The sequence below is a fragment of the Pristiophorus japonicus genome, chromosome 8 (assembly GCF_044704955.1).
Source record: "Pristiophorus japonicus isolate sPriJap1 chromosome 8, sPriJap1.hap1, whole genome shotgun sequence".
Classification (NCBI taxonomy): Eukaryota; Metazoa; Chordata; class Chondrichthyes; family Pristiophoridae; genus Pristiophorus; species Pristiophorus japonicus.
In genome coordinates this window covers 228,996,296-229,019,864 of record NC_091984.1, presented here as the reverse complement: position 1 = coordinate 229,019,864, position 23,569 = coordinate 228,996,296, and the positions used below count along the sequence as shown (strand labels likewise).

Genomic DNA, 23,569 nt, shown 5'->3' with positions numbered 1-23,569 from the left:
GAGGCATGGGAAAAAGGAATGGCAGTAATCATGGGGGATTTTAACCTACATATCGATTGATCAAATCAAATCGCATGAGGTAGCCTGGAGGAGGAATTCATAGAATGTATACGGGATTGTTTCTTAGAACAGTATGTTACAGAACCTACAAGGGAGCAAGCTATCTTCGATCTGGTCCTGGTAATGAGACAGGAATAATAAACGATCTCCTAGTAAAAGATCCTCTCGGAATGAGTGATCACAGTATGATTGAATTTGTAATACAGATTAAGGGTGAGGAAGTACTATGGTTAAACAAAGGGGACTACAGTGCGATGAGGGCAGAGTTAGCTAAAATAGACTGGGAACACAGACTAAACGGTGGCACAATTGAGGAACAGTGGAGGACTTTTAAGGAGCTCTTTCATAGTGCTCAACAAAAATATATTCCAGTAAAAAAGAAGGGCGGTAAGAGAAGGGATAATCAGCCGTGGATAACCAAGGAAATAAAGAAGAGTATCAAATTAAAAACCAATGCGTATAAGGTGGCCAAGGTTAGTGGGAAACTAGAAGATTGGGAAAATTTTAAACGACAGCAAAGAATGACAAGAAAGCAATAAAGAAAGGAAAGATAGATTACGAAAGTAAACTTGCGAAAAACATAAAAACAGATAGTAAAAGCTTTTACCGATATATAAAATGGAAAAGAGTGACTAAATGTTGGTCCTTTGGAAGATGAGAAGGAGGATTTAGTAATGGGAAATGTGGAAATGGCTGAGACCTTAAACAATTATTTTGCTTCGGTCTTCACAGTGGAAGACACAAAAACCATGCCAAAAATTGCTGGTCACGGGAATGTGGGAAGGGAGGACCTTGAGACAATCACTATCACTAGGGAGGTAGTGCTGGACAGGCTAATGGAACTCAAGGTAGACAAGTCCCCTGGTCCTGATGAAATGCATCCCAGGGTATTAAAAGAGACAGCAGAAGTTATAGCAGATGCATTCGTTATAATCTACCAAAATTCTCTGGGGAGGTACCAGTGGATTGGAAAGCAGCTAATGTAACGCCTCTGTTTAAAAAAGGGGGCAGACAAAAGGCAGGTAACTATAGGCCCGTTAGTTTAACATCTGTAGTGGGGAAAATGCTTGAAGCTATCATGAAGGAAGAAATAGCGGGACATCTAGATAGGAATAGTGCAATCAAGCAGACGCAACATGGATTCATGAAGGAGAAATCATGTTTAACTAATTTACTGGAATTCTTTGAGGATATAACGAGCATGGTGGATAGAGGTGTACCGATGGATGTGGTGTATTTAGATTTCCAAAAGGCATTCGATAAGGTGCCATACAAAAGGTTAATGCAGAAGATAAAGGTACGCGGAGTCAGAGGAAATGTATTAGCATGGATGGAGAATTGGCTGGTTAACAGAAAGCAGAGAGTCGAGATACTTTTCAGGTTGGAAATCGGTGGTTAGTGGTGTGCCACAGGGATCGGTGCTGGGACCATAACTGTTTACAATATACATAGATGACCTGGAAGAGGGGACAGAGTGTAGTGTAACAAAATTTGCAGATGACACAAAGATTAGTGGGAAAGCGGGTTGTGTAGAGGACACAGAGAGGCTGCAAAGAAATTTAGATAGATTAAGCGAATGGGCTAAGGTTTGGCAGATGGAATACAATGTCGGAAAATGTGAGGTCATCCACCTTGGAAAAAAAAACAGTAAAAGGGAATATTATTTGAATGGGGAGAAATTACAACATGCTGCGGTGCAGAGGGACCTGGGGGTCCTTGTGCATGAAACTCTTTTAGGTCCTTGTGCATGAAACTCTTTTGAGTTTACCTGCAAAACATAAAAACATTAAACGGTGCCACCCGACCTGGGTGACACTCCAGACATTTACAAGGCCCTTTTTTTTTTTTTTCCCCCCCCTTTTTTTTTGGTTTTTTTTGTGTTTTTCTTTTTTTTTTTTTTTTTGGGCACTAAAATCACAATTTTCCCCAGTGCCCCCTATAAAAGGGAAGGGGGACACTAAAAGCACCGGCAATTAAGACAAATTAAACTTAAAAAACGTAAAATCAAATTAAAATTTGGTTGCCGGGCGTGATGATGCACTCCAGTCCCTCCGGTGCCCACCTCTCGCGGAAGGCCGCAAGCGTACCGGTGGACACCGCGTGCTCCATCTCCAAGGACACCCTGGACCGGATGTAAGAGCGGAAGAGAGGCAGGCAGTCAGGTTGAACGACCCCCTCGACCGCCCGCTGCCTGGACCGGCTGATGGCACCCTTGGCCGTGCCCAGGAGCAGTCCTACGAGGAGGCCTTCGGACCTACCCGCTCCCCTCTGCACAGGGTGCCCAAAGATCAGGAGTGTGGGACTGAAGTGCAGCCAGAATTTCAGGAGCAGCCCCTTCAAATAATGGAACAGGGGCTGCAACCTTGTGCACTCAATAAAAACATGGAACACAGACTCCTCCAGACCGCAGAAATTGCAGGCGGCCTGGGAGTCCGTGAACCGGCTTAAAAATTTATTGCACGGCACTGCTCCGTGCACCACTCTCCAGGCCAAGTCCCCGATGAATAGTGGGAGGACCCCTGCGTAGAGTGCCCTCCATCGGGGACCCCCGCCTCCTCCGGACGGCAAGATGGTACGCCATGGCGTGTCCGGATGGCCGGCGAGGATGGCAAAGTTGAGGGTGTGCAGGAGCAGCCCGTACAGGAAACCCCTCCGCGCGGAACTGAAAGGCACGGAGGGGATTTCCCCGAGGCGGCTCAAGTTGTGAGGCGCCGGCCCCCGAGGGAGGTTCCGGGGTTTGGCGCCGATGAGGAATTCCGTCCGGACGGGGGTCAGTTCGGACGGGATCTCCCCACGTGCTTGAGCCTCCTCGATACACCTAACGGAGTCAGGGCCCAGAGCTGTTTTTAGCGACTCGATGGCATCGGCCGCGTGGCAGACGTTGGCAGAATTTAGGCGCCGCGCCAGCGTGTCTGGCGCCATCCAGCCCGCTCCTCCGCCATCGAGCAGGTCCCTGACCCTGGTCACCTCACCAGCCACAGCCCTCTCTTCCGACCGCCACATAAAACCTCGGCCGTGGAGGTACGGATTCCCGAGCAGCGGTTCCTGCAGGACGGCCGCCACTCCAGCCGGCGGAGAGCTGCGCTTGGTGGAGACTTTGTTCCAGACCCTGATGAGTTCCCTGTAAAAGACAGGCAGCTCCCGGAGGGCGGTCCTGGCATCCCCCAAGTTCTCAAACAGGAGCTGCGTGTCATAATTGAGGTCGAGCTGCTGGCGGAAGAAATACCTCGCCAGAGCACACCACCTAGGAGGGGGCTCGACGTAAAGGTATCTCTGCAGGGTCTGAAGACGGAAAGTCGCGAGCTGGGCGCTGACGCACACCAACGACTGACCGCCCTCCTCAAGCGGGAGACTCAGGACCGCGGCAGAGACCCAGTGCTTCCTGTTGTTCCAGAAGAAGTCCACCAGCTTCTTCTGTATCTTGGCGACAAACGCAGGGGGAGGGGTCAAAGTGACCAGCCGGTACCACAACATTGCGGCCACCAGCTGGTTTATGACTAGCGCTCGACCCCTGTAGGACAGCACTCGGAGCAGTCCTGTCCAGCGCCCTAGGCGAGCGGCGACCTTGGCCTCCAGCTCCTGCCAGTTCGCCGGCCAGGCTCCCTCGTCGGGGCTAAGGTAGACTCCCAGATAGAGGAGATGGGTCGTGCTCCAGGCAAAAGGCCTGAGCTCCTCCGGCAGGGAGTCCACCCGCCACTGACCCACCAGGAGTCCGGAACATTTCTCCCAGTTGATCCTGGCGGAGGACGCGGCCGAGTAAATCTCCTGGCACTCACGCATCCTCCGCAGGTCAGCGGGATCCTCTACCGCGAGGAGCACGTCATCGGCGTAAGCCGAGAGGACGACCTCCACGCCCGGCCCTTGCAGAGCCAGTCCCGTCAACCTCGTCCGCAAGAGGCGCAGGAAAGGCTCCACGCAAACAGCATATAACTGGCCGGACATGGGGCATCCCTGGCGCACCCCTCTCCTAAAGCGAAGGGGCGCCGTCAAGGACCCGTTAACCTTAATCAGACACTCCGCGGCGGCGTACAAAAGTCGGATCCGGGCGACGAAATGCGTCCCGAACCCGAAAGCGCGCAGAGTTCCGAGCAGATAGTCGTGATCCACCCTGTCGAACGCCTTCTCTTGGTCGAGGGATAGGAAGGCGACCGACAGACCAGCCTCCTGGGAACAATGGATGAGGTCCCGGACCAGATGGATGTTATCGTGGATTGTCCGGCCCGGGACCGTGTAGGACTGGTCGGGGTGGATCATGTGGTCTAGCACGGCACCAAGGCGAGCAGACATCGCCCTGGCGAAGATTTTGTAGTCCGTGCTGAGGAGGGAGACCGGGCGCCAGTTCTTAAGGAGGCGGAGATCGCCCTTCTTAGGCAGCAGGACGATGACTGCCCTGCGCCAAGAGAGGGGCATCTCCCCGGTCGCCAGACTTTCCCCCAGGACCCGCGCGTAGTCGCTCCCCAGGACGTCCCAGAACGCCCTGTGGAACTCCACGGTCAGCCCGTCCAGCCCCGGGGATTTTCCCCTCGAGAGCCGGGCGAGGGCACCGGTCAGCTCCGCCAGGCTTAGCGGAGCTTCCAGATTTCCGGCGCCCTCCGGGCTGACCTTCGGCAGGTCCTCCTTGTGCATGAATCCCAAAAAAGTTAGTTTGCAGGTGCAGCAGGTAATCGGGAAGGCGAATGGAATGTTGGCCTTCATTGCAAGAGCAATGGAGTACAAAAGCAGGGAGGTCCTGCTGCAACTGTACAGGGTATTGGTGAGGCTGCACCTGGAGTACTGTATGCAGTTTTGGTCACCTTACTTAAGGAAGGATATACTAGCTTTGGAGGGGGTACAGAGACGATTCACTCGGCTGATTCCGGAGATGAGGGGGTTACCTTATGATGACAGATTGAGTAGACTGGGTCTTTACTCGTTGGAGTTCAGAAGGATGAGGGGTGATCTTATAGAAACCTTTAAAATCATGAAAGGGATAGACAAGATAGAGGCAGAGAGGTTGTTTCCACTGGTCGGGGAGACTAGAACTAGGGGGCACAGCCTCAAAATATGGGGGAGCCAATTTAAAACCTAGTTGAGAAGAAATTTCTTCTCCCAGAGGGTTGTGAATCTGTGGAATTCTCTGCCCAAGGAAGCAGTTGAGGCTAGCTCATTGAATGTATTCAAATCACAGATAGATAGATTTTTAACCAATAAGGGAATTAAGGGTTACGGGGAGAGGGTGGGTAAGTGGAGCTGAGTCCACAGCCAGATCAGCCATGATCTTTTTGAATGGTGGAGCAGGCTCGAGGGGCTAGATGGCCGACTCCTGTTCCTAATTCTTATGTTCTTATACGGCCCCTCTAGCCATTCAGTAAGATCACGGCTGATTTTCAACCTCAACTCCACTTTCCTGTGCGATCCCACATCCCTTGGTTCACTTATCCAAAAGTCTATTGATCTCAGCTTTGAATATACTCAACGCCTGAGCATCCACAGCGCTCTATGAAGAAATTTCTCCTCATCTCAGTCCTAAATGGCCGACCCCTTTATCCTGAAACTGTGACCCCTGGTTCTCGACTCTCTATCCAGGGAAAACAGTCTTCAGTATCTCCCCTGTCACGCCCTCTCAGAATCTTATATGTTTCAATGAGATCACCTCTAATTCTTCTATACTACAGAGAGTATAAGAACAGAATAGGAGCAGGAGTAGGCCATTTGGCCCCTCGAGCCTGCTCCACCATTCAATAAGATCGCGGCTGATCCAATCATGGACTCAGCTCTACTTCCCCGCCCACTCCCCATAACCCTTTATTCCCTTATCGCTCAAAAATCAGTCTATCTCCGCCTTAAATATATTTAATGACCCAGCCTCCACAGCTCTCTGGGGCAGAGAATTACATTGATTTACAACCCCCTGAGAGAAGAAATTCCTTCTCATCTCCATTTTAAATGGGCAGCCCCTTATTCTGAGACTATGCCCCCTAGTTTTAGTTTCCCCTATGAGTGGAAACATCCTCTTTGCATCCATCATGTCGAGCCCCCTCATTATCTTATATGTTTCAATAGGATAGCCTTTCATTCTTCTCTGAACTCCCATTCTACTCTATAGGCTATAGGCCCAATCTACTCCATCTCTCCTCATCGGACAACCCTCTCATCCCAGGAATCAGTCGAGTGAACCTTCGTTGCACCCCCTCTAAGGAAAGTATATCCTTCCTCAGGTACGGGGACTTAAACTGATTAATCAAGTAGCGATTATATGATGCCACACCGGGATTGAACAAGCACAGAAGGTGCAGCTAGTAGTTAAAGGGGCAGTGCCTTCGTAAATAAATGGCTTTGGAATGCTTGTGTGCTCTGTCCACAGGCACCATGGAAGCTATCCATGGCCAATGGGATACTGAACAAGATCCAGCCCACATGGCCCCTCAATATTGACAGTTTGGTTATCTCAAGTTAAATGAGTCCATTTTTTTTTTTGACCTGGTATTTCCCCTTTAAGAAGGCAACACTTGTCATATATTTGTCAATGGCCAGTCTCATTTAGTGAGTTTGCTTTTAAATGGGATGCGAGTGAAACGCTAAACATTGAGGATGGTGTTGCCAAATCACCCGAGGGTAGTGTTCAGGGTCGCTGGCCCAGCCGAAACACTCTCTTGGTGGCCCAGTGTTTGCCACAAAATGGCTGCGGGGTTCGTGGCGGACTTCCCCTTTAACTGATGGGGAGGGCTGTTGTGATGCGTCAGCGCGATGACGTCATCAATGCAGCTCTGATGCCTTGCAGCGACAGTCACTCTGCCCCCCCCCCACCCCCATGGTGAGGCCAGTTCTGCCCCGCCACAAAAAAAAAGCACTCAGTGCTGAAATATCTCTGATTTGGCAACCCCATGCATTGCCGGAACACACCGAAGAGTCGATGGGACTCGTTTCGGGCGGTGGGCAATTGCGGCCCCTCTACCTTTATTTTGGTCATTTCTTTCTAAATTATTGCATCTAAATGTATAATGGAAACTCCCTATGTACATTCTCCAGCCAGAACATTACAGATGCGATGTTAAACCGGGGCCAGTCTGCCTGTTGAGCTTGACATTGAAGAGCAGCGCAGTCTCCGGGTAAACATTTCTCCCCTAATCAATATCACCACAAACAGAGTAACTGCTCAGTTGCTCATTTGCTATGTGTGGGACCTTGCTGTGTGTCAACTGGCTGCTGTACTTGCGCTCTTTGGACTTCAGGGAGCAAAGATCAGGGCTGTACCAGGGGGAACGGCCATGGTGGGAGGGAGTAATCTTTTTAATAGGGACTAGGGCATCAAAGATGGTGGCGAGGGTGTGGTTGAGCAGATCGGTGGCTGAAGAAATGTCATTGTTAAAAGAGGGCCAAAAGGTTGAACAAACTATTTGCCTTTCTAATTGCTTGCTGTACCTGCATGTTAGGCAGAATATTATCTGAATGGCGGCAGATTAGGAAAGGGGGAGGTGCAACGAGACCTGTGGATCATGGTACATCAGTCATTGAAAGTTGGCATGCAGGTACAGCAGGTGATGAAGAAGGCAAATGGCAAGTTGGCCTTCATAGCTAGGGGATTTGAGTATAGGAGCAGGGCGGTCTTACTGCAGTTGTACAGGGCCTTGGTGAGGCCTCACCTGGAATATTGTGTTCAGTTTTGGCCTCCTAACCTGAGGAAGGATGTTTTTGCTATTGAGGGAGTGCAGCGAAGGTTCACCAGACTGATTCCCGGGATGGCGGGACTGACATATGAGGAGAAACTGGATCAACTGGGCCTTTATACATTGGAGTTTAGAAGGATGAGAGGGGATCTCATAGAAACTTACAAGATTCTGACAGGACTGGACAGGTTAGATGCGGGAAGAATGTTCCCGATGATGGGGAAGTCCAGAACCAGGGGACATAGTCTAACGATAAGGGGTAAGCCATTTAGGACTGAGATGAGGAGAAACTTCTTGACTCAGAGAGTTGTTAACCTGTGGAATTCCCTACCGCAGAGAGTTGTTGATGCCAGTTCATCGGATATATTCAAGAGGGAGTTAGATATGGCCCTTACAGCTAAAGGGATCAAGGGGTATGGAGAGAAAGCAGGAAAGGGGTACTGAGGGAATGATCAGCCATGATCTTATTGAATGGTGCTGCAGGCTGGAAGGGCCAAATGGCCTACTCCTGCACCTATTTTCTATGTTTCTATGTTTCTATGTTAACTTTTTGTTTCACGTATAAGGACCCTCAAATCCCACTGAGAGCCAACATTTACTGGTCTTGTCACCTTTTAAACAATATTGGGGAAGATTTCGCGGTTGGTGCTGTACTTATAGTGAGTTCGGGGCCCAGAAGAGGCGAGGGCCCAGGGGCAGCACGGGCCAGCCCACACTGCGATATGTGTGCGCACTAGGCCCGTGCAGCAGAACTGGTCTCCAGTTGTCTTGGTTAATCCCTGCCACTGGACCAAGACCTAGCTCTGTCAAGCCCGTGTGGTGGCTGGTGTGCAACGGCCACCCCACGTTAAAAAAATCCACGCACAGGCATCTTCCACCCTTCACGATGTAGTTCGGGATCTGGAATATTAGGACCTTCATTGAAACACCTGTGAACTCATCCCTTTTTGGTGTCATCCTCGATACGAGGGACCGCCTAAGAGCGAGAAGAGGTACTTGCTACATAAGTGACTGCACTTCAAAAGCAATCTATTGGTTGTCAATCATGTCTCAATGTTCCGAGGATGTGATAAGGTGCTGTATCAGTATAAGTTCTCTCACAATTAAGGAGTCCAAAAGAGAGTAAAAAGCTTTATTTTTGAATTTATAAGAACTTGTTTTTGTCAGCCATGACTCAGTGGGCAGCATCCTCGCCTCTGAGTCAGAAGGTTGTGGGTTCAAGCCCCACTCCAGGGACTTGAGCTCATAAATCTAGGCTGACGCTCCCAGTGCAGTGCTGAGAGAGTGCTGCACTGTCGGAGGTGCTGTCTTTTGGATGCGACATTCAACCAAGGTCTGTCCTTCCAGATGGACGTAAAAGTTCCCAAGGCACTATTTTGCAAAACAGCAAGGAAGTTATCCCCGGTAATCCCCGACCGATATTTATCACTAAATCAGATGATCACATTTCTATTTGTAGGAGTTTGCTGTGCGCAAATTGACTGAAGCATTTCCTGCATTGCAACAGTGACTACGCTTCAAGAAGTACTTCATTGGCTGTAAAGCGCTTTGGATGCCCGGTGGTCGTGAATGGCGCTATATAAATACAAGTCTTTCTTTCTTTTAATGTGCTTTTGCAATGTTTCTACCATTAGAATTTAAAGGATGGACTGAGAAAGGTTATGTTGCTCATTAATCCTCCATTTATGGATCATGTACAATCTGTCCGACTGTGCACTGCTCCACTTACTAAACCTCCTGAGGGGAAGTTATGCAAGTATTTCTCCCTGATCCCTAAAGGTAATGAAACAAAACTCCAAAGTGTCTATCTAGGCCAAACCATCCATTATTAAACGGCAGCCAGTTACTTTCCTGATCCCAGTGGCTCATTGTCTTTTGTGGAGACTTTGATCTGATCTGTTTATGCCTGACACAAGTTTATGTCTGCACCATCACTAGCCAGGTGCAAATCCGCCTTGTGAGATTTGTACTCCTTTGGTTCAAGGCGTTTTTTTTCAGGGTATTGCCACATTCGGGCAGTTTCGGCAGGGACTGGCACTTCAGAATCATAGAAATTTACAGCACGGAAGGAGACCATTTCAGCCCACCGTGTGTCCGGCCGGCCGACCAAGAGCTAGCCAGCCTAATCCCATTTTCCAGCTCTTAGTCCGTAGCCATGTAGGTTACAGCACTTTAAGTGCACATCCAGGTACTTTTTAAATCTGCCTCTACCACCCTTTCAGGCAGTGAGTTCCAGACCCCCATCACCCTCTGGGTGAAGAAATTTCCCCTCAAATCCCCTCTAAACCTCCCCCCAATTACTTTAAATCTATGCCCCCTGATTGTTGACCCATCCGCCAAGATAAACAGGTCCTTCCTATCCACTCTATCCAGCCCCCTGATAATTTTATACACCTCAATAAGGTCTCCCCTCAGCCTCCCCTGTTCCAAAGAAAACAGACATCAATCTCCAATCTTTCCTCATAGCCAAAATTCTCCAGTCCAGGCAACTGAGGGAGCCTACAAACCTTCTACTACCTAGAGCTGGTAATTGGGATTAGACTGGATAACCTTTTGTTGGCCGGCACAGATATAATGGTAAGTACTGAAGGGAATCAAAGACGGCCAGAGTGATCTCCTGGACTAGTTTTGATCGCCTGGATGGGTTGGAGAAGAATTTTCCCAGATTTTTTTTCTCCCTAAATTAGCCTGGGTTTTTATCTGGTTTTTGCCTCTCCCAGGAGATCACATGGCTCCGGTTGGGGTGGAGTGTAGAAAGTTTCAATATAAGGGGTGTCGCAGTTGTATGAGGCGGACTGGTTGGGCTGGGTGCTCTTTGCCTTTCCGCCATTGTTCATTGTTTGTAGGTTTATATGTAACCTTCAGGGCTGCTGACCGAGGGCCGGGCAGCTCTTTTTGGCCGGCGTGGACACGATGGCCCGAAATGGCCTCCTTCTGCGCTGTAGTTTTCTATGTTTCCATGTTTCTGTTAAAGACTCCAGGTCTGCCCACCAGCCTATATCTAATGACCTCGAAGAGGAGCCAAAGCTCTGTACCATTGAGATGTAACTGTGTCGGTGGCATCAGTGGCTACTCTCTCCTCTACGAGAACCTTCACCCAAGAAGGAAGAAACTGTAGCAATTCCATCCTGGAAAGGACACTCGGCCAAGCCCCTCGTAGACCCACAGCCCGATGAAATAATTGTGAATTTAGGTGACTGTGTGTTTACGAAGCGACATGCAAAACTTGAGTTTGATGAAAAATGAAGGTAACGGTGGGCTATTCAGCAGATCATGGAACAAAGGCTGCTTAAACGTTTGCAACTGTGGATGTATAAAAAGAAAGGAATGCAGGAAGCAGAGCCAGAAATCTGTCCTTTTTCCCTGAACCAGAGGATGTGGAATAGAAACATAAAAGCATAGAAAATAGGAGCAGTAGTAGGCCATTCAGCCCTTCGAGCCTGCACCGCCATTCAATATGATCATGGCTGATCCTCTATCTCAACACCATATTCCCGCTTTTTCCCCATACCCCTTGATGCAATTTTTGTCTAGAAATCTATCCATCTCCCTCTTAAATACATTCAGTGACTTGGTCTCCACAGCCTTCTGTGGTAGAGAATTCCACAGGTTCACCACCCTCTGAGTGAAAAAATTTCTCATCTCGCTCCTAAATTTCCTATCCCGTATCCTGAGACTGTGACCCCTTGTTCGAGACTTCCCAGCCCGGGGAAACATTCTCCCCGCATCCAGTCTGTTCAACCCCGTCAGAATTTTATACGTTTCAATGAGATCCCCTCTCTTTCTTCTAAACTCTAGTGAATACAGGCCTAGTCGACCCAATCTCTCCTCATACGACAGTCCTGCCATCCCAGGAATCAGTTTGGTGAACCTTCGCTGCACTCCCTCTATGGCAAGTATATCCTTGCTTAGGTAAGGAGACCAAAACTGCACACAATACTCCAGATGTGGTCTCACCAAGGCCCTGTATAACTGTAGTAAGACAGCTTTGCTCCTGTACTCAAATCCTCTTGCAATGAAGGCCAGCATACCATTTGCCTTCCTAACTGCTTGCTGCACCTGCATGTTTGCTTTCAATGACAGGTGTACAAGGACACCCAGGTCCCTCTGTACATTTACACTTCCCAAACCATAACCATTTAAATAATACTTTGTCCTTGTGTTTTTCTTACCAAAGTGGATAACTTCACATTTATCCACGTTATACTGCATCTGCCATGTGTTTGCCCACTCACTCAACCTATCTCTGGTAAAGTTATTATTTAAATGGAGAAAGATTGCAAAGTACCGCAGTACAGCGGGACCTGGGGGTGCTTGTGCATGAAGCACAAAAGGGTAGTATGCGGGTACAGCAAGTGATCAGGAAGGCCAATGGTATCTTGGCCTTTATTGCAAAGGGGATGGAGTATAAAAGCAGGGAAGTCTTACTACAGCTGTACAGGGTATTGGTGAGGCCACACCTGGAATACTGCATGCAGTTTTGGTTTCCATATTTACGAAAGGATATACTTGCTTTGGAGGCAGTTCAGAGAAGGTTCACTCGGTTGATTCCGGGGATGAAGAGGTTGACTTATGAGGAAAGGTTGAGTAGGTTGGGCCTCTACTCATTGGAATGCAGAAGAATGAGAGGTGATCTTATCGAAACGTATAAGATTATGAGGGGGCTTGACAAGGTGGGTGCAGAGAGGATGTTTCCACTGATGGGGGAGACTAGAACTAGAGGGCATAATCTTAGAATAAGGGGCCACCCATTTAAAACTGAGATGAGGAGGAATTTCTTCTCTCAGAGGGTTGTAAATCTGTGGAATTCGCTACCTCGGAGAGCTGTGGAAGCTGGGTCACTGAATAAATTTAAGACCGAAAGAGACAGTTTCTTGAATGATAAGGGGATAAGGGGTTATGGGGAGCGGGCGGGGAAGTGGAGCTGAGTCCATGATCGGATCAGCCATGATCTTATTGAATGGCGGAGCAGGCTCGAGGGGCCGTTTGGCCTACTCCTGTTTCTATTTCTTATGTTCTTATGTTATTACCCCATTTGTAGCCGTGGTGGCTTTTGGGAGGCCTCTACCTAAGTTATCGCAACAGAACTTTGAGTTACCGTGGTGGGATGAGCACAGCAGGTGCAGGTTAGACATACAGAAGAAACAGACGGCACATCGAACATGCTGCAAATAGATGCTCTGGGCAAAAATCTGACTTGTGTACTGCCCGAGTTGCAAACTGTACTGCAAGCCAGCACTTAGGATGCTGACTGACAGTGAGATCTGTGGGATTTCTGAAGGACCGCCTGCCTGATGGATCTCGTTCAGTGTTTATATTGATGTTTATAATTGATCGTCGCTATATCAATAACTGAATAGTCTCGTTGCCTTTATACTTTTGCTTCTCTTATTGAAGTGAAAATCAATTATTTTTCCTGTATTTGTCTGTTAAATTCGGACAGTGAGTTTTGGTCTGTTTTAGTTCATTCTGCAGATTTGACCATGTACAGAAAGATTTGAGATCTTGTACAACAATCTCGCACCTTTAAAAAAAAATGTTTGTGCTACGTAAAGATGTCGCAAACAAAAAAATAAAGAAATCCTCTTAACCTCCTCTGTACCCTTTCCGGTGCAATCACATCTTTCCGGCAATGCGGTGACCAGACCTGCACGCAGTACTCCAGCTGCGGCCTAACCAGTGTTTTAGACATTTGGAACACTTTGTCAGAAGCACAGGCCGGAAGAGGACAAGGAAGCCTATGGCCTGCAATTTTCCCTTCATTGAATGGAACGTTGCAGGCTGCACCCAATATTTTCCGAATGCTCCCGATTCAGACCACCTGATCGGGAATGTTCCATCTAATTTTGGTGGGGGGGGGGAGGCAGTGCGGCCCTTTCAAAGATCTGCACATGCGCGGTTTTTGCATTTAAAAGCCAAAGAGCTGGCTAAGCGACTGGTTCAGAGGGTTGCGCAGAAAGAGAACTATAACCTACATATATATAAGAGAGAAAGAGAGTTTGACATTCTTAGGTATTGGGGAACAAAGTATGTCCTGCAGCTTTGTAAAGTTTGGTACAGTTAGTGCAATATCTTTTCAGTTGCTTAAATGGTGAGGACTTGAAACTTGGAATATTTTTGAGGACTCTTTAGTATAATGTGAGGCTCGGAAATTGTTTCCCCCCGGGCTGAAGGGTCTAGAACTAGGGGGCAGAGTCTCAGGATAAGGGGTCAGCCATTTAAGACCGAGACGAGAAGGAATTTCTTTACTCATAGGGTTGTGAATCTTTGGAATTCTGTGCCCAAAAGGGCTGTGGATGCTGAGTCGATGAGTATATTCAAGGCTGAGAGATTTTTGACGCCTGAGGAATCAAGGGAGTATGGAGACCGGACGGGAAAGTGGAGTTGAGGTCGAAGATCAGCCATGATCGAGGCTCGAGGGACCATATGGCCTGGTCCTGCTCCTAATCCTTATGATCTTATGATAAATCACTCCCCTTTTGGTTTAGCAGCCAGAATTCCTGTGGAAGTTGTCAATCAAACATCAAGCAACACGCAGCGATGCGAGGGTGAGCAGTTATGCAGCGTACACTGGTTGAAGGAGAAGCAATAGTGTTGGCCAGGTACAGAGTGGATAGCACCCTCGCCTCGGAGTCAGAAGGTTGTACGTTCCAGTCCCACTCCAGAGACTTGAGCACAAAAATCTAAGCTTGGGGAGCGCTGCACTGTCGGAGGTGCCGTCTTTCGGATGTGACGTTAAACCGAGGCTCCGTCTGCCCTCTCAGGTGGACGTAAAAGATCCCATGGCACCATTTCGAAGAAGAGCAGGGGAGTTATTCCCCGGTGTCATGGTTGATATTTATCGCTCAACCGACATCGTTAAAAGCAGGTTATCTAGACGCTTATCTCATTGCTGTTTGTAGAACCTTGTTGTATGCATATCGGCTGCTGTGTTTTCCCCACATTACAACAGTGACTACACTTCATCGGCTGTAAAGCACTTTGGGGTGCCCTGAGGTCGTGAATACTTGATACAGGATTGTGTTTGAGAATAAACTGTTGTTGATTGCTGGTTTTTAAGTAGGTCTCAGTTCTCTTGGCAGCACCGGTTGATGCTGCTGTGTACAGTAATCAGTTGGATAATATTCAGATTTGTAAAAAGCTGGCTATCAGGCAGTATGCTATTCGCATGACTAATCATGGCTGTTTCTGAGAAGTGAAAAATTCCATGGCTAAAAACGATAACAAGAGGATAAACAGTATGACATTCAAGCAGTAGACTGGTTTGGAATTGTTGGGTGTATAAACTGGCGAAGTTTCCACAATAAACTGTGATATCAATTCATTGGGGAGCATGCTTCATTGTCCTTCGAAGCTTATTCCTCCAGCCTTACATTGGCGATTACGAAGGTTCAAGTTTAGATTCCAGCCTCGATAGGTTGGGGCTCTGTGTTCTAGAAAAGAGATAGTTGATGGAGGTCTTTAACATTATGAAAGGAGTTTGATAGGGTAGATGCAGAGAATATCTTTCCACTTGTGGAGGAATCCAAAACTAGGAGCCATCAATACAAGACAGATTTGGCTTTCATATGGTAGCTGAGGTGATTAGCTTAGATACATTTAAGGGAAAGCTAGGTAGGTACACGAGGGAGAAAGGGATAGAAGGATATATTGATTGGGTTAGATGAAGTAGGGCGGGAGGAGACTCATTTGGAGCATAAACACCGGCACGGACCCGATGGGCCGAATGGCCTGTACATTCGATGTAATTCTGTGTAACTGTTATTCAAACTGAATGATCTTCAAGGGAACTTTTGCCAGTTTCAAGTCAAAGCTGATGGATAGTTAAAGATAGGCAGGATTTTTCTTGCCTTCTTATTCTTGCCTGGCATAAGCAGGGCCTTCGTTGGGCCGGTCCCTGGGTGCGATTAAGAAAGAAAGAAAGATTTGCATTTATATAGCGCCTTTCATGACCACCGGACGTCTCAAAGTGCTTTACAGCCAATGAAGTACTTTTGGAGTGGAGTCACTGTTGTAATGTGGGAAACGCGGCAGCCAATTTGCGCACAGCAAGCTCCCACAAGCCGCAATGGGATAATGACGCGATAATCTGTTTTTGTTATGTTGATTGAGGGATAAATATTGGCCAGGACCCGTTGATTTACATTGTCTACCAATCATTTACGCGATTAATTCTGCCAGGTCCTACATTTTGCACTAAATCAACTATCTTGTTGTTATGTCACAAGAAGAATATACTGCACCATCTTGTGGAACAAAGGGTTTTTATGCTTTCCCTCCCCAACCGACTCCCCCCCCCCACTCCCCACCCCCCCCCTACTCCCCCTCCCCACCCCTCTATCCCCAGAATAGATGTCATTGTCACTCATTGGCTTTACATTGATGGTCAGTCGGTCGGTCCTTCCTTTCTTTCTCAGTAATGTAATAATGTTTTTTAGGCTAAGCTATCATTACGTTCATAGCACATATTACACGCAGTAAACTTTTTGCACAATCCGAAAGCACTAATTCTATTCCTGCTGCCTGCGGTTTGTCGAAATTAATGAGAATATACCGTATTGGAGAATCTTCTCCTACAGTCTCACCGTGACAAGTGAAAACCATATCTAGTGGTTCACAGGGTAAAGAAAATCAGCTACTTTGCACAGCTTGTTTATGGCATAAAGACTGAGAAATTCGGGTCATTTGCGCCTCCCGTTAGCACCCCGGACTCCAAATTGGGTATCGGGCGATGACAACGATTTTGTTGCTTACCTGTCTTTGTTTCCAGGATCCTGTCGAGCTTACATCGGAGACTTGACAATGGCCCGGATTTTGCGGCGTTAATGACGGTGAAACTGTCAGCTTTTGCCGTCATTACCCCTCTTGAAACTGACAGCAACTTCAGGATTTAGCGCATGCACAGACAATCGCGGGAATCCCGAAGGTGCAGTCAGTCATTCCCTGCTCTGCCACAAGGCTGCGCTGTGGGTCTCCCCAGAGCCGGCAATCGGTGAAATCAGTGGAACTGATCAAGGCATCCTCCTTTACGCTGGAATATTGCTGTTAAACCCCACTAAAACATTACGCCTTGTTGAAAGAGGTGTAACTGGGTTTCTAAGGGCGCACTGACTGCTGAAAAACTGTCTTGGTACTGAAAAAACTAATTTTATATTTGCAGAATGACAAATCTTTCCATTAATATGATTATGAAATGCAAAGTTTTAATATAATCATTTTTTTTTAAAGTTTGTTTATGATATTTCAGCTTCTACCTGAATACCATGTGTATGTCCCAATCGTTATTTCGCTCGCTGCAAAATTTATTAGAAGTAAATTAGAATCTGTGCAGTTTACTTCTTGGTTTGCTGCCTGTGAGGATTCTTCAATGTGATTGGCTGCTTAGCCAGGTTGCTGACATCACTGTTGTTGGATGCTGGTGATTCGCTGGATTTGGCGCCGGATTCAAACTAAGGTCGGGAGAGCTGAAATTGGTGCCACAGAGATCGTTAACTCTTTGTGGGCAGCTTTCTACAAGATCAGTGTCAAGCACCATTGCTTCGCCACTGACCGCAAATTCTAGGCCAATGTATAATATTACTGACTGTTCGTTAACCGAGGGGCCGAAATTGCCCTGCGCCCCAATTTGGGACGGTAACCATCTGGGGGCGGGACTTTCTCCGCCTGGTGCAGAACTCCCACCCCCGCCATTGTTATTGGGCTTACCGCCCCTCATCAATTTCCCCCATGAGGCGGTAAGGGATTGGTGCGGGGCGGTGAGGGGTCGGTGTGGGGGCGGTGAGGGGTCGCCGTGCACGGCAATGACATCATCGACGGGTTGCGCGGCGGCCCGGGGCGCTAACGGTGGGGCACGGCGCTGCCTCCGCAAACCCCCGAGCAATTTCCCAGGAAGCAGTAGCACCCCCCTCCCCCGGGCGAAAAGGCTCCTCCGCCCCATTAGCGCCCCCCCCCCCCGGAGGTGCCAACAGGAATATTTCAGCCCCCTAGTCTTTGTGCCACACAAAATCCACCCTTCGTCTCACCTGCCAGTGAGTGACAAAGATGGCCACAAGCTACTTTTTAAACTGCCACACAGCACTGAGTTATTTCCTCTGAGAACTCCTTCGGCAACCTTCTGGTATCCTCTCCCTACATCTCTCCACCTCATTTAAGACCCTCATTAAAACATACCTCTTTGACCAAACTTTTCTTCATTTGCTTCTGTTGTTGATAGATGCTGAGAGGTTGTTTCCCCTGGCTGCAGAGTCCATAATTAGAGGGCACAGTCTCAGGATAAGGAGTGCCTTTAAAGACTAAGATGAAGAGGAAATTTAAGACTGAGATGTGAAGGAAATTCTTCGCTCAGAGGGTTGTGAATCTTTGCAATTCTTTGCCCCAGAGGGCTGTGAATGCTGAATCGTTGAGTATATTCAAGGCTGAGATCGAGAGATCTTTGGACTCTAGGGGAATCAAGGGATATGGGGATCGGGTAGAGAAAGTGGAGTTGGGGTCAAAGATCAGCCTTGATCTTATGGAGTGACGGAGCAGGCTCAAGGGGCCGAATGGCCTACTCCTGCTCCTTATGTTCTGATGATAATATCTCTTTTAAGACCCCTGGGATAGTTAGCTATGTTGAAGTTGTTACATAAATTGTTATTGAAGAGAGAACTGGCACACTGGTGTGTGGGTGTTTTTTTAAATCTCCAGAATAGGCAAACATTTGGAAGATAGTGCACACAGCACAAAACGTGACAACTCGTTTAAAAACATAAAATAATAGAGATTCCACTTTGGGCATAATCAGCAAATTACAATCAGCGAATGCAAATTATGCTCCAAATTGTGCCTGTTTTCAGAAGTTTTTTTTTTCGAGCTTCTGCTCAAACTCATATATCTTTCGCCGAATGCAATATCTGCCAGAGCATTTTAAAATATAATTAAAAAAAAACTTGCTTTAAAAAATATTCCTTGATATATTTAATGTGGCAAATTGGTGCAGTTTGATTAATTCAGCTGAAAATGCGTCTATCACAAAAAATCACAAAAAAATCACAGTTTCAATCCACCACCAGATCCCATTTAAAATGAATGAAAATGACTTTCTCAAAAAATTTACAAAACCATTTTGCTGGTCAGATTGGGGTAACAGTTGTCAGTTTTAACAATTAAAAAAAAACAATCACATTCAAAAGCTTTTAAAACTTATCTATTAGTGTCCTTGCGCCCAAACAATCCAGCTAAATTTCTGGAGCCTCCTCGAAGGCCTGTAAATGAGCGCAATTAGTGTAAAGTCGCCATGGTGATTCATTCACCCTGGGGTGGGGGGGGGGTGTGGCCAGTTTTGTGGGTGGGGCTTGCTTCTAGAGCAATGTTTTTTAATCTAGCGCAAAAGAGCGCGGAAACTCAATTTGCGCCGATGGTAATTTGCGCTCAAAATTCTTTTGCGAAAGTCACGCTGATTTCGGGCGCATTGCGATGTGAAAACAAACGCAACCGGGCCTGCTCTCAGTCCGTGCTCGGACTTTGGAACTGTGACATAAGTAAACAGATATTCCATCCAAGTGTTGAGTAGCGGAGTCCCAGTAACCTAGGCAACAAGCTCCCCAGTGGAACGGCAATGCTGAGAATCATATTGACAGTGATAAGAACATAATAACAGGAAGAGGCCATTCAACCCCTCGAGCCTGTTGTACTTTAGATCACGACTGAACTGTAACTCAACTCCATCTACCCGCCTTGGATCCATACCCCTGGTTCCCACTCACCTAACAAAATTCTGTCGATCTCAGCCTTGAATCTTTCCATCGGCCTCACGGCCCGCTGGGGGAGGGAATGCCAGATCTTTGCTACACTTTGTGTGGAAAATGTGCGTTTCAATGAAATTTTAAATTTGTTGCTTTCCCCAATTTTCTGGACTCTGCCTTCCACCCCTCCCACCAGAAGAAATAGCTTCTCTGTATCGTCCTTCTCAAAGGGGGCGAAATTGCCCCGCGCCCCGATTGCGGGCAAGTCTCGCCCCTGCCACTGAATTACCCTTTCCGCCCCTCAAAGCAATCTCTGGCGCTCCACTTCCTTTGAGTCCTGGGGTCCTACTGGGGCAAAATGTTCAGCGCTACCCGATTGCCCTCTCAGGTGGATGTGAAAGATTCCACAGCACTGTAATGTCCGTAGCTCCACACTGTGGACTCCTGTTTCTGCAGCCGGTGCTATGTTTAATAAAGAGATCAGGTCACCTGACAAGGAGCTTCTGGAGGCTTCCGGAAGCTGCTTCATCTTAAAGGCTTATGTGTGCTGTGTGCTCTCTAGAAATATTACAGGCACTATTTCGAAGAAGAGCAGGGGGGGTTATCCCTGGAGATGAGGGAGTTGACTTTTAAGGAAAGGTTGAGGAGGTTGGGCCTCTACTCACTGGAATTCAGAAGAATGAGAGGTGATCTTATTGAAACGTATAAGATTTTGAGGGGGCTTGACAAGGTGGATTCAGAGAGGATGTTTCCACTGATGGGGGAGACTAGAACTAGAGGGCATAATCTTAGAATAAGGGGCCACCCATTTAAAACTGAGATGAAGAGGAATTTCTTCTCTGAGGGTTGTAAATCTGTGGAATTCGCTGCCTCAGAGAGCTGTGGAAGCTGGAACATTGAATACATTTAAGACAGAGATAGACAGTTTCTTATCTGATAAGGGAATAAGGGGTTATGGGGAGCGGGCAGGGAAGTGGACCTGAGTCCATGATTGGATCAGCCATGATCGCATTAAATGGCAAAGCAGGCTTGAGGGGCCATATGGCCTACTCCTGTTCCTATTTCTTATGTTCTTCTGTCCTTGGGGCCAATATTTATCCCTCAATCAACATCACAAAAACAGATTATCTGGTCATTATCACATTGCTGTGTGTGGACGCTTGCTGTGCCCAAATTGTTCTGCCATGTTTCCCACAATACAACAGTGACCACACCCCATTGGCTGTAAAGTGCTTTGAGACGTCCGGTGGATGTGAAAGGCGCTATATAAGTCTATCTTTATTTAAGAGGTTTAAGAACAACTGCAGCAGGGAGACAATACTTCATCAAAGTGCAGAAATTGACTGCTCCACACACCTTGGATGTTGAAGGAGAAATTCACACTCCCCCAGTTCACTCACATTAGACTCAAAGTCGTTTTTCTCATGCCTTTTGATGAATTACACATGCCAGCTTCAGTTATTAATGTGCGTGAGCTGTAAAGGCCCCTTTGCTTCAGTGTGAGCACATGCCTCAGTAAATAACTGTGGACCTCTTGATAGATGATGAAGCGATTTCATTTAACCTGCAAATCCAGGACGGTTGCATTGAAATCAACGAATTACGGGTGAGCTGGCAATATATATATGTACTTTTATAAAAGCTAACACTTGTGTATTGTCCCGCCCAGCAACTGAGCCAAGAACTGCTAAAATTAATGCTTAATAAAGGCGGGCCGGCTTGAGGGAGCCGCAAATTATTTCTTAATTTACTGCACTTTTTGAATAACCGAATAGTAAAGACTGGCGCTTTCATAGAGTCATAGAAATTTACAGCACAGAAGGAGGCCATTTCGGCCCATCGTGTCCGTGCCGGCCGACAAAGAGCCACCCAGCCTGATCCCACTTTCCAGCTCTCGGTCCGTAGCCCTGTGGGTTACAGCACTTCAGGTGCACATCCAAGTACTTTTTAAATACAATGAGGGTTTCTGCCTCTACCATCCCTTTCAAGCAGTGATTTCCAGACTCCCACCACCCTCTGGGTGAACAAAGTTCTTCTCAAAATCTCCACTAATCCTTCTACCAACGACTTTAAATCTACGTCCCCTGGTTATTGACCCATCTGCGAAGGGAAACAGGTCCTTCCTATCCACTCTATCTAGGCCCCCTCATAACTTTATACACCTCAATAAGGTCTCCCCTCAGCCTCCTCTGTTCCAAAGAAACCATCGCCAGCCTATCCAATCTTTCCTCATGGCTAAAATTCTCCAGTCGTGGCAACATCCTCGTAAATCTCCTCTGGGTACCCTCTCTCTCCTATTTATTGAGTCATTTTAAAGGACTTTTAATTTTATTTTTTGGCTGCCAAGGGCAATATACGTTTTGGCATTTCAAACTGAAGATATTAGACAGTGATAACAATGCACATATTTCTGCATCACTTATTGTGATCATTACTCTGATTCGTCAAATGGGCTGATGTTTAAGTGTCTCAGTCGGGTACAACTCGATGTCAAAACCTCCATCTACGTGATAAAAACATAAGAAATAGGAGCAGGAGTAGACCATACAGCCCCTCGAGCCTGCTCCGCCATTCAGTAAGATCATGGCTAAACTTCGACCTCAACACTTTCCCGCCCGATTCCCATATCCCTTGATTCCCCCACCGAGTCCAAAAATCTATCCACTTCAATCTTGAATACATTCAACAATTCAACATTCACAGCGCTTTGGGGTAGGGATTCCAAAAATGCACGACCCTAAGTGAAGAAATTCCTCCTCATCTCAGTCCTAAATATCCGACCCCTTATCCTGAGACTATGACCCCCTAGTTCTAGACTCTCCAGCCAGGGGTAACAACCTCTCAGCATCTACCCTGTCAATCCCCTTCAGAATCTTAAATGTTTCAATGAAACTACCTCTCATTCTATACTCCAGAGAGTACAGGCCCAATCTACTCAATCTGTCAAAAGTGTGTGGAAAATGGGCCTGTACTTCACGTTCAACTCGTTACTCAATGTGAACGACTTGGGTTTGTATATTCCAGTGATTAGGTTATTGGGATTCACATGCCGCACCTGGTAATATGTTCCTGCAAGCGTAATCCCACCCGAGCAAGGGACTCGCCACAGGTGGGTTCCAGTCTACCTCACGGCTAAATGGGTACTGACATTGTTGGGAAGATCTGCGAGAATGAAAAGACACAGCCCTTCCAGCACACGTCTGACACAGTTCCAATGGGAGCGCAGCAGGAAAAAAAAGGCTTGCATCTATATAGCGCCTTTAACGACCACCAGATGTCTCGATGCGCTATACCGACAATGAAGTACTTCTGGAGTGCAGTCACTGCTGTAATGTGGGAAACGCGGCAGCCAATTTGCTCACAGCAAGCTCCCACAAACAGCAATGTGAGAATGACCAGATAATCTCTTTTCGATATGTTGATTGAAGGATAAATATTGGGCCAGGACACCGGGGATAACCCCCCTGCTCTTCTTTGAAATAGTGCCGTGTTTGTGGGAGCTTGCTGTGCGCAAATTGGCTGCCACATTTCCCACATTACAACAGTGACTACCCTCCAAAAGTACTTCATTGGCTGTAAAGCGCTTTGAGACACCTGGTGGTCGTGAAAGGCGCTATATAAATGCAAGTTCTTTCTTTCTTTCTCTGGCTGGTCTTTGATTAAGGGGGAAACGTTGACCATTTCAAAATACTTTCCCAGTTTGCTGGCACGACATTGGCCCAGAAATCCCAGTCGGCTGCTTCCTGCGGGCGATCGGGTAAAAAAACTTTTTTTTAAAGCGCACTTACCTTATCCTGCTGCGCCCGCGCGAGTTCCCGGTCCTCAGGCCTCCTCTGACTGCGCGTCGCAGCGCGTGCACGTCGGGACATGCGCAGGGCTAGAGCTGCAGTCACGTGGTTCTGGGCAGCCAATCAGGTAAAGTATGTTCTCATTCTCAGCAGGCCGGCGCCATCAGAGGGAGCAGTGTGCGGTGGCCCGGCCCGGAAATCGGCCTGGTCCCAGCTTGCAAGACCATCAGCAGCAGGCCGGGGCCATCGGAGGGAGCAGCGTGCGGGGGCATACCACTGCAGGGAGCAGCGCGTGCTGCTGCAGGAGGGCGACGGCTACGAAGCCAGGTCGCTGACTGCAGTGCGGGCAGGC

General features: G+C 47.6%; 1 protein-coding gene and 1 pseudogene across 1 annotated transcript in view; one reads left to right on the top strand and one right to left on the bottom strand.

Annotated features, from left to right (window-relative positions):
- The window catches only part of wscd2 (WSC domain containing 2), a 370,410-nt gene that overhangs the window by 57,664 nt on the left and 289,177 nt on the right, over nucleotides 1-23,569 (bottom strand). The window lies entirely within an intron of this gene.
- LOC139268356 (male-specific lethal 1 homolog) lies at nucleotides 10,620-12,881 on the top strand (annotated as a pseudogene).